Raw genomic sequence first — 10,955 nt, forward strand, 5'->3', positions numbered from 1 at the left:
GGCTGCGCGAGAGACAAAGCCCTCTCTGCTGTCCGACCCGGGCGCGCTGATCGCCTCCCTTTTCCCTCCGCAGGTCGACCCACCCGAATCGATCTCCACTGCCCAGCCGTGCTGCTGCTGCCTCGGATAGAAGCCAGGTACGTCCCGGCATTGACCGAAGGAAGGCGCAGGGCACGTGGTCGAGAAGACCTAGGTTCCAGGCCTGCCTTTGTTGAGCTGCGTAGATCCGCCCCAGTTACCCTTTCATGTGCCCTTTTAAGGTTGTCGCGGTACTTTAAGAGGCTAACACAGAAGGGTAAAGGAAGTCTCCATAAAACCCAGAGAGGAAAACTGCACCTCCTCTTTGGATCCTGTCTGGAGTCACAGATGAACCAGAAAGCTTCACTCGAGTGCGCTCATTTTACTTCTGGCGATTACTAGGTAGTAATGTAGGACTGAAACACAAAGTAGCAAGAGTACACTTACTTACTTTGCTAGGAATGAGATATTAGGTCAGCTGAAAAGGATATACTTGAGCGTTTTTCCACTTATCTGAAGCATCTTTTTCCATTTTATAGGTTGAAAACTACGGGAAAGAAACTCGCGAGCTGAATGGCTCCAAGGTGAAGTAGTCGCACATGTAATGACCCCGCTTGCCTGGATCCCACCTTAGGCTTAGTGAACTGAAGTAGGTGAAGTCCATTTTACAGATTGAGATTGTGGGCCGTGTGAGAGTATCCTTGAATGGCCTTGAAGTAATTGATTAAACTGAAGGTAATTTCCTAAAATTTTTACCAACGTACTAGGATCCGGTCTCCCCCGACCCCTTCTCTATTTATGGGTGTCCTGGAATCAGGTCCACCTGGCTATGACACGGGGTTTTAAAGGTGCAAACAGGAAGGGGATTTTAAGGATGTTCATGCTAGATCGTTAGAATGTTTGAATCTGGCCTGCGTGTTTGGACAAGTTCTTTGCTAGTAGTTCATGTGCTGGTAGTCACCGTGTTTTAACTTGTACATTGTTTCCCATGAGTAATTTTCCATAATCTTCAATAAAGGCTTTTCCTATGTCAATTCCATGATGGTCTTTTTCTTATTTCAAGTAGTTACTTGTTATTACTGGAGTGTGGAGACATTACAACTTGGTGCAGTCTGTCCTTCTGCCATATGGAGCCTAGGATCAGACTCAGGCTGTCAGGCCTGGTGCCAGCCACCATTAACTGTGTGATTATTCTTTCTCAGCAGTATTTTTGGCTTTGGCCTTTCCAAACTTATGTATACTGGCTGTTGAACCCACAATTTATATTCCTCTAGACCGAGTGTATGTGATGCTGGGGATCTAACGTGTCCTTAGGCTGCATGGCACCTTCACCTGTGCCCTTTTAAAAGTAGCCGCCTTCAAGGATACAAGGTTGAGAGTTTGGAGAGAGACTAAGGGGTCAAGATACAAAGTATGAAGTTACCCAGTCTTTTAGTAACTGTTGCAATTGTGTCTTAAATATTGTTTCTATTTACACAATAGCTTTAAAGTTTAATAAAAATTCTCTTATTTATCCAGAGTAGATAAAATTTGGCCACACTGACCAGAGCACTCAATGCTCACAAGTGGCCAGGATAGCACAGTATAGAGTTCCACTTCTATAGGGTTGCTGGTAGCTGTTAACAAAATTACATTCTGCAACCACCTTGTTTTATTTTTTAATAGGCAGCCTATAGATATGCCTCGACAATCACAAGATCTTAAGCTGGGTGTGGGCAGAGGAAGCTGGAGCATGGGACATTACCACCAGCCTGCCTTGAACTGGGCCAGTGAAAATAATAAGGTGTGCAGGAGACTAAAACTACCTGGTGGCATGTGTCTTCACACCAGTTTAAACTGGGATCCCTGGGAAGCTAAACATTTTTCGAAAGTTCTAAAACAGGCTGGAAAGCTGCCTCACCATATAAGACCACTTGCTATTGCAGAGGACCTGGGTTTGTTCCAGCACCCATATGGAGGCTCACAACCTCTAGGGGTCAGACACATCTGGAAAACTTGGGATTTACCTGCATACATGTAGGCAGTCTAAAAATAAATGCCAAAACTACCTCATGTGTGCTTTTATGTTGTAATTTCAATGCTTGGGTTGCAATATGAAACAATACAAAGATGGGAAAGGAAATAAGTATTTGTTGGGGTCTGAGTATGTACTTGATGAAATCAAAATAAGTCCATTTAAAGTAGAAATTTAAGTACAAACAAATTGTAATGGTTTGCAGGACATAAGGAAGCAGAGTAGTTTTATTTTAGTCTTAAATTGCTCACCATTCCTCAGACCTTCTCCACCTGTTTTTCAAGTAGTTCTACCTGCCCTCAGGCTCAAATTACAATTGAAGGCATGTGCTAGAATGCATGTTTTTTTTTGTTTTTCAAAGAGTTTCAATGTCAATCTGAGTATCTCTGCCTGCCAGGACCCACTCACTCCTTTGGAGACATTAATCTAGCTTTGCATTGGAGGTTTACAGATTGTGCAGGTATCTGGGTGAGCTTGATCATGGGAGATCTATTAGTTTCGCACCCTGAGTTAGCTTGCTAGGGTCTGGATTAACAGCTCATCCTGCATTATATTAAGACTGACAGTTTCACAGGCCACATAGATCGTGCACCCAGGAAACCAGTGGAAGATGTTCAATATGTATAATATGTCGACATCTCCCCAAGACCAATGGAAAAACAACTGCCCTGAATGTATGCCCAAGTTACAGCTTCTTGTATTTGCTTTGGCCTCTGCAAGAGCATCAGCGATGGTGACGATGAGAACAGCTTCTCCAGAAGTGAGTTTAACTTTGCAGCTACTCTTGCCTGTTGGCACGCCTCAGGTTTCAGGCACCTAGCCATTTTATGAATTCTGTTGTTTGACTGGATGAGGACTCTTCAGATTTAAGTTATCAAGTAACGATCAGTGATTCTCACCCTGGTCAATGCATCCACCCCTTTAATACAGTTCCTGATGTTGTGACCCCCCAACCATAAAATTATTTCATTGCTACTTAATAAATTACTTTGTTACTGTTATAATTGCAATGTAAATAGCTTATATGCAAGATATGATCTGACCCCAAAGGGATCTCGACCCACTGTTAGATGACCCAAGTTACAGCCAATGCTAGCAATGGCTACCATGGTTAATTTCTCAAGCTACTCATGAAGGGTTCGAGCCAACAAAGGATAGCCTGTGAGAAGTTGCAGGCTTAGGGACCCTGCCACCTCAACCTTCATTTCCCCACCTTCCGAAGGATGTCTACAGTTCCCTAATTTTGCAGTGAAAAGGAGTGATGGTTGAAGTACCTTGTGGCAGACAGCACCACAAACCACACAGAATTTAAACAGTGTTCTGAAAGCTGACCTTGGGCTATATATTAGAATGAACTAGTTTGAGCTAGATGTGTTTGCACATGCCTTTAATTCTAACCCTTAGGCGAGGCAGGCACATCCTGAGTTCAAGGACAGCCAGGGTAAAAACAACTAGCACAAACACATAATGAGCTAGTTTGAAGTTAATAGTTTTTGCAGTAGGAACTCTGGGAACCTCAAATGCAAGAAATTGATAAGAATTGGTTTTAAAATAAAATGGATGTTGATGTCTCCATTCTATGTGTGGCTGGGTATCTATAATCCTAGTTCCCTGAAACCCATACTGCAAATACTAATTTTTGGAGTTCAATGTAACAAACTTAATATTTTGTAAGCTTTAAATGTTTTACTTAGTTCTCAGGTCAGTCTGTAAATTATTTTTTTTGTACATGTAGGCTTCTTTTTCCAAGGGCACTAGATCTCGTGGAACTGATCAGTTGTGAGCAGCCCTGTGGGTGCTATAACCAAAGCAGTGTCCCCTTGCCATCAGCAAACATTTAGCCATCAACCTATTTCCAGGCCCCATCTCACTTTTGTTTTTGTCTACTTTGGAGACAGAATCTCACGTCACCCTGCCGGGCCTTGAACTCTAGCTGAGGCTAACCTTGAACGTCTGATCCTCCTACTTGCAACCTCCCTGATTTACATGGTGCTTGGGCTCAAATCCAGGGCTTACATCCTAGGCACTATGTCAGCGGAGCTCCTGCCCTAGCTCTCAGAGCAAGTTTTTACAATCCATCCATACATTGATACTGTCCAAAGAATGAATAATGCTCTATTGTATTCATATGCAACAGATGAATATTGTTTGAAATTTGCTCTTCCGTTGGACGTTTGAACTGGCTCCTTTTGGCTATCATGAATGCTAATTGATGCATTGATGTCAAGTATCTGCATCTTTCAGTATTTACTGAGAAGTAACTTGACTTACACAGTATTTCTACTTTTAATCTCCGTGGAGCCATCCAGCTTTCTCTGCTGCAGCTACCCCACCGTCTCACTAGGAGAGTATAAGCACTTGGAAACACTTCTCATTTCTTATGAACCTCCTCCCTCACTCAAGGTTTACGGGATTAAGTATAAGGTTCTTTAAGATAATTTGGGATTACTTGCTAAGTGAAGGAATTTGAAAGGATCGAATTACCTTTGGGGGAAGGGGATAAGGACTTTGCATAGGAAAGGTACTTCAAACTATAAATGTCGCCTTATTCCACTTCAGAAATATGAGCTAGAAAATGACTGGGAACATCAGGAGCAGTTAATTCCCCTACCCAGGGTACCAAGCCCTGCCTCAGGCACTTAACAATGCTCCAATAGGAACAAAGCTCCCTTTTCACTACACGGGTAGGCAGACAGGCAGCCTTGCTTTAGGTTCCGGTGCCTTAGGTGCCTTAGGTTCCGAAGCTGGGATTAGTTGATTAGCAGGAGTGACTCCTACTGAGAGATGAAGCACCACCGGACTAACAAAAGCAGCAAGGGTTCGCGGGACGAGACAACACTGGTAGACACATCTGCCAATCACCGGTTGGGGAGACTGGTGCATGTGATTGGTTACACCCAGGTTCCAACTCCAGCCCCTCTGCCCGCATCCCGCCCGCCCATAGTTCGGGTCCCCTGCTGTGACTGGGTCTGAGTTTACTTTTGGAATCCAGGATACAGTAAAGTTCTGGTTCCTTAGGCACATTTCACACAAATCTGACGTCCTGTCTCCTCCTCCCATTCAGTCTTGTGCCCGGTTTCCTACTCTCACATAGTACAAAGCACGGAGGGGTTTACCTGTGCTTGGGGAAGATGGGGCGCCTTGTTAAGTCATTTCTCTCTTTTCATACATCTAGTTCTGTATGGTTGTATAAGGAGAATTGATCCTGTGGGCGGCGGTGGGGTTGGAGATATGGGCAATTACGACTAAACATTAAATCATCAAAATAGCACCCACCAGAGGGTTATTTACATGTTTCAAGAAAGAGCTCCGAAGACAGGACAATTCCCAACATTCGGGCTGTCTCTCCACCCACGGTAGTCTTTCTTTTTCTTCCGGGTTGTTCTTGCTTTACGCCCAGCCGGGATTACTCTTGCTAGCAGCCTGGAGAGGCTTCAGCACTAATCTCATTAATGCAAATCTGATCATGTCTCCCAAATCTGTCTTGAGTCTCTCAAATGTCAAATCCTGCGATCCCTCGTTGCTTATAGGTTCCCACAGACGGTTTTTATTCCACTGTAACAAATGACAGGTAAATGCACCGACAATTAATGAAGTCAGTATGTTAAAGTTTCACAAATAAATCACACTCAGGATCGAATAGAACCAACGTCCTGGAACATTTCTCCCCAGATGGGACCACACCCTGCTTTCTGCTGGTAGACTACTAGCTTTGTGCTAATCGGGCCAAGGCATGTCAACATGCATTTTGTTCCTGGTTTCTTTAACTCAGTATTTCGAGGTTCACCCATATTTTTTTTTGGAGTTTGATTATGTGGCTGCTTTGCATTCCACTGTGTGAATACAGTAAAATGTATCCAGATAAACTTTGACAGTAATTGGAGTCGTTTGCATTTTAAAGCTATTAGAACATTGCTTCTGTGGCCGTCGTGATGACATCGTTAGAAGCAGGAGACATAGTGAGCGTATCTCTTGGTCCAGGGCCAACAGACAGAAGCCTTGAATCAAGGGTACAGCCATGTTCACATTCACTGGATATACTTAATGTTTTCCAAAGTGTTTGTGTTTTTACACTCTCATTAGCAACATATGGGAGTTGAAGTTCAGTGTTCCCATCAACACCTTTTTTTTCCATTTTGGTGGGTGATAATGGAGTTGCCCATGTTTCTAATTTGCATCTCTATGATAATTAAGTTGAGCACTTGTTTTGTTCGCTTGTTTAGTTTGAGACTGTCAGATATAGTCCAGGCTGGTCTGGAATGCATCGTGTAGCTGAGGATGACTTTTAAAAAAAAACAACAAACAAGCAAACAAACAAACCGTTTACTTATGGGGGAGGGGAGGTTTGCTACAGTGCAGATGTGGAAGTCAGAGGGCAGCCCCAGGGAGTCAGCTCTATCCTTCTATTCTGTGGGTTCTGGGAGTGGATTCAGGTCTTCAGACTTGAGGCAAAGGTGTTTTCTGCTGACCCACAAGCCCGGACGATTTCGACCTGTTTTTTCTTCTCTACACAGAATTTACTACCACCCTAGCCCGTTGACACCCTTCTTTTCTGCTTGTCAGCTATTCAGAAATAACTCTGAGAAGCAATTGCTAAAGTTCCTTTTCGCACCACCCCCCTCCCATTTTTCCTGCCACTTGACTATGGAGCATTGGGAGTATTCAACAAATTGTAAATATTTTATAAATTAAATCCCTTAAACTGTCCACATACACTCTGTCACCGATACTTTACAAAACTGGTTGTATGATACAGTCACCCCTCCCTCTACTCACCTAACCCTTGCATTTCAAAGAATGCTGGTAGCAATGTATGCTAAGACTTGTAAATAATTCTCTGTGCGTGTGCATTTTTTAACTAAAGCCAGAGTAAGGTAATCTTTCAATGCAAAATGCACAGAACATTCACAAATTGTTAGCGTGCCAAATTTTGAAAATACATTCACTTGTGAAACCGACATTTCTTATCAAATGTATAGCATCCTGCTGCCCTATGGATTCCTTCATAGCCCCTCCCATTACCACCTGCCCAGAATGAGTCACGTGCCAACTAGCAGCCTCACTGCGGGCTATTTATGCCAATTCCAGAGTTTGGCATAAGTGGAAATGTGCAATCTGTTCTTTACTCTATGGCTTTCTCAACTCTGCAAACTTACTTGAGGTTTACCCACGCAGCTGCACAGCAAACATTTTTTTCCTTTTGAAGTTTTCAGAGTTAGAAGTAGACATCCACTTGATGAAGCAGATTATTATAAGTATGTGGGTTTTTTAAAAAAGATATTTTTATTTATATATGTGAGTTGCTGTCTTCAGACACACCAGAAGAGGGCATTGGGTTCATTACAGATGGTTGTGAGCCACCATGTGGTTGCTGGGAATTGAACTCAGGACCTCTGGAAGAGCAGTCAGTGCTCTTAACTGCTGAGCCATCTTTCCAGCCCCAGTATATGGGTTTTTATTTTTAATGTAGTGCATGCATGTTGACTGTATGTATGCCATGTGAGCACGGTGCCTACGGAGGCCAAACAAGGGTGTTGGATTCTTCTGGAGCTAGAGTTGCAGGAAGTTGTGTACCCCTGACATGGGTGCCGGGGACTGACCATGGGTCTTCTGGAAAAGCGCTATATGCTCCTAACCACTGAGCCATCCCTCCTGATCCATAAGCATAAATCTCTTTATTGCGTCATGGGAAGTTTGGGGATTTAGCTCAGTGGTAGAGTGTTTGCCTAGCAAGCACAAGGCCCTGGGTTTGGTCCTCAGCTCTGGAAAAAAAGAGTCATGGGTACACTACATTTTTATATAGTCAACCTTTGCAACATGATGGATTTGGAAGTGATTTTATGCTTTTCAGACCATCAGCATGACCAATGCCTTAAACATATCCATCACTCCCAAGTCCTCTCCCTGCCACCCTTTTTATTATCACCATTGTAACGATTCAGATCTTGTCCCCCACCAACATTTTAAGTGTGTAGCACTGCAAAGCTTTTCTCTCTTCAAGACAGGGTCTCTCATTGTATCCCAGGCAGGATTCGAACTCTCGTTGACCCTGCCTTAGCTTCCTGAGAGCTAGGGTGGCAGGTGAGAACTGCCTTGCCTGGCTCGGTAATGCTTTTAGAACATGGACAAGCCCTGGTTCAGTGATGTAAGCTTGGAACCTCAGTGCTGGGTGGGATCTCAAATCTGAGGTCAGAGAGAGATACATGGTGAGCGCCTCAAACCCAGAATGTCAAAAGGTCAATGGGATGGCTCAGCAGGGAGGCATTTGGGGCTAACCTTGACAACCTGACTTTGATCCAGGGGACCCACATGGTAGCAGGAGGAACCGACTTCTGAAAGTTGTCCTTGGACAGTCACATTTGTTCTGTGCAGGACAAGCACAGACCTGAGTCTGCATGCAGGCCTACACACACCAAATAAATGAATAGACAAATGTAATTAAAATATCATTTAAAACAAAAGTGCTGTGACAGATATAGTGGAGCACGCCTTTAATCCCAGCACTTGGGAGGCAGTGGCAGGCAGATCTCTGTGAGTTTGAGGCTAGCCTGGTCCACAGAATGAGTTCCAAGACAGCCTGAGAGACAGAGTAAGTCCCTGTCTCAAATAAAGACAAAAACAAAACAAAACAAACAAATAAAAAACTAGTGTTATATTTTTGGGTTTTGTTATCCCGAATATTTCTCTGCATATACTGAAAATGTCTCTTCCTATTCCAAGTTCCTTTTGACTCTTTTAATGATGTCCTTTGAAGAAAAATGTCCTTGACATTAAGACAATCTTGTTTTTTTTGTTTTGTTTTTTTTTGTTTTATTGTACGGCTAGCTTTCTGCTCTATGTGAGGATTTTCTGCCTTCTCCAAGCTTTAGTTTGCTTCATTATTCACTGAGAGTTGAAGGTTGGGTGCTGGCTGTCCCGGCCAGTTTCATCTCAATGAGACATCTGAGAGGAGGGAAACCTCAGCGGAAAACCACGCCTCCAGAAGATCCGGCTGTAGCAAGTCTATAGGGCTTCTCTTAATTAGTGACTGATGGGCGAGGGCCCAGTCCATTGTCATTAGGAACGACCCTGGGCTGGTGGTTCTGGGTTCTGTAGGAAAGCAGGACTGAACAAGCCACGGGGAGCAAACCATTAAGCAGCACCCTGCAGTACCTTTCTGCATCAGCGCCTGCCTCCGGATTCCCACCCGGTGTGAGCTCCAGCCTTGGCTTCCCTCCAAGGACTGTGACTAGTCACAGGTAAACCAAATAAATCCTTTCTTCCTCAAGTTGCTTTTGGTCCTGCTGTTTCATCACGGTTACAGAAACCAAACTCAGACAGTGGGATAGGAAGTAACCTCACATACCATTTCTCTGTATGCTTAATGCGAAAGATCACCTCCCTTGGAATTGTCACAAGGCAAATAGTCATACAAACAGAGTTCATTCCCCAACTCTAGTTCAGTCTGTTACTTGGTCTATGTGTCTTTGTGCCAATACCAAATCTCCACGACCATTGTTTTTAGGACAAGCCTTGATGGTGAATCTTGGGACTTGATTACAAATTCAATTAAATGACTGCAGTTATTGACTGCACAGAAGCAGCATAGACAGAGTACACTTCCGTTTTCTCTGGAAGCTTTTGACAGTAGCCATGCTACTAGTAGCCAAAATCTAGAGGTTTTGTTTCATAGCTGCCTGCTTCTGAGGTGCTCTTCAAGATATACAGGGGCTCAGCGGTTGAGAGGCCCTGGTGCACTTCCAGAGGACCCCGGTTTGGTTCACAGATCCAACACCCTCTTCTGACTTCAGGGCACCACATATGTGTGTAGTACACATATATTCATGTAGGCAAAACAATCATGTCATGGAATAAATAAATCTTAAAATTCAGAACATTTATGTTAAAGTCACTCAGAGTAGTTTCTTGGCGAACAGAAGACTCTAGCGTCACGCTGGTTGAAGGCACGCCACCCCAACATAGCTTTTGCCACAAACGATAGTAATTCTCATGGCTGCTGCAATGTGTGTGCCTTGAAGCAGTGTGTATGTATTATTCTACAGTAACAGATAGATGATAAGATATCTAATTCTTTTGCACTTGTACTTTCAGAAATGGAAATACCAGTGGGTGGTGGTGGTGCATGACTTTAATCCAACCCTCGGGAGGCGCAGGCAGATGGATCTCTGAGATCAAGGCCAACCTGCTCTACAGAGTACGTTCCTGGGCAGCCAAAGCTACAGAAAAACTCTGTCTCAAAGAGGAAGAGAAAAACAAAACAAAATAAAACAAACAAATGGGATTCCTGTTGAAACAGTTGCTACTAGCCATGGGTTGAACTACTCAGTTTGTTCAAGTAGGAGACTAAATGTTGGTATGTAAATAGGCTCACACGCTAATCCTGACGCATTATATGGCAAAGAGCTTGGTGGAAGCAGTCAACTCAGGAGCCTGAGATGGGACAGCTGCCTTCAATTACCTATAAGAAGGTGTAAAAGTAGCTTCATTCCCCAGATGTAATTGCCATCTCAGAGGCTTACTGCTGAGTAAGCTCTTTCTGAATTCTGGCTGGCTGGTTTAACGCAGCTGTTCTAGGTCAAACCCCTCTCCAAGCTGCTTGATTCAAATTGGCTTCTCTTGGCTTCTGGCTGAGTTGCTCTGCTTGGAAAAACTGCCTCTTCATTCCGCAAACTGAGCTGCTCTGAACTACACCGAGCTCAGCTGCACCCAACTGAACTCACTCTGCTGTGTTGCCTGAACTCAACTGAACTGCACTCACCCAACTGCCCTCCATCCTGACTCAATCGATGCTGCCTTAGGTAGCCTCTCTTCCTGTTTGTTCTTGCAAAGATTGGCCATCTTCTATCTCTGACTTATTCTGTCAAATCTTTCTCTGAGTCATCACTTTGTCAGCCCCTCGATTAGTGTCACTTTCAAACATGGC

General features: G+C 43.8%; 1 non-coding gene across 1 annotated transcript; it reads left to right on the forward strand.

Moving 5' to 3' along the window:
• Positions 1-247: 247 nt before the first annotated feature.
• On the forward strand, positions 248-368 carry LOC116913009. The gene has a single exon (XR_004389563.1). It is a non-coding gene; the product is annotated as a small nucleolar RNA SNORA26 (small nucleolar RNA).
• Positions 369-10,955: the final 10,587 nt, after the last annotated feature.

Source organism: Rattus rattus, chromosome 11 (genome assembly GCF_011064425.1).
Source record: "Rattus rattus isolate New Zealand chromosome 11, Rrattus_CSIRO_v1, whole genome shotgun sequence".
Lineage (NCBI taxonomy): Eukaryota > Metazoa > Chordata > Mammalia > Rodentia > Muridae > Rattus > Rattus rattus.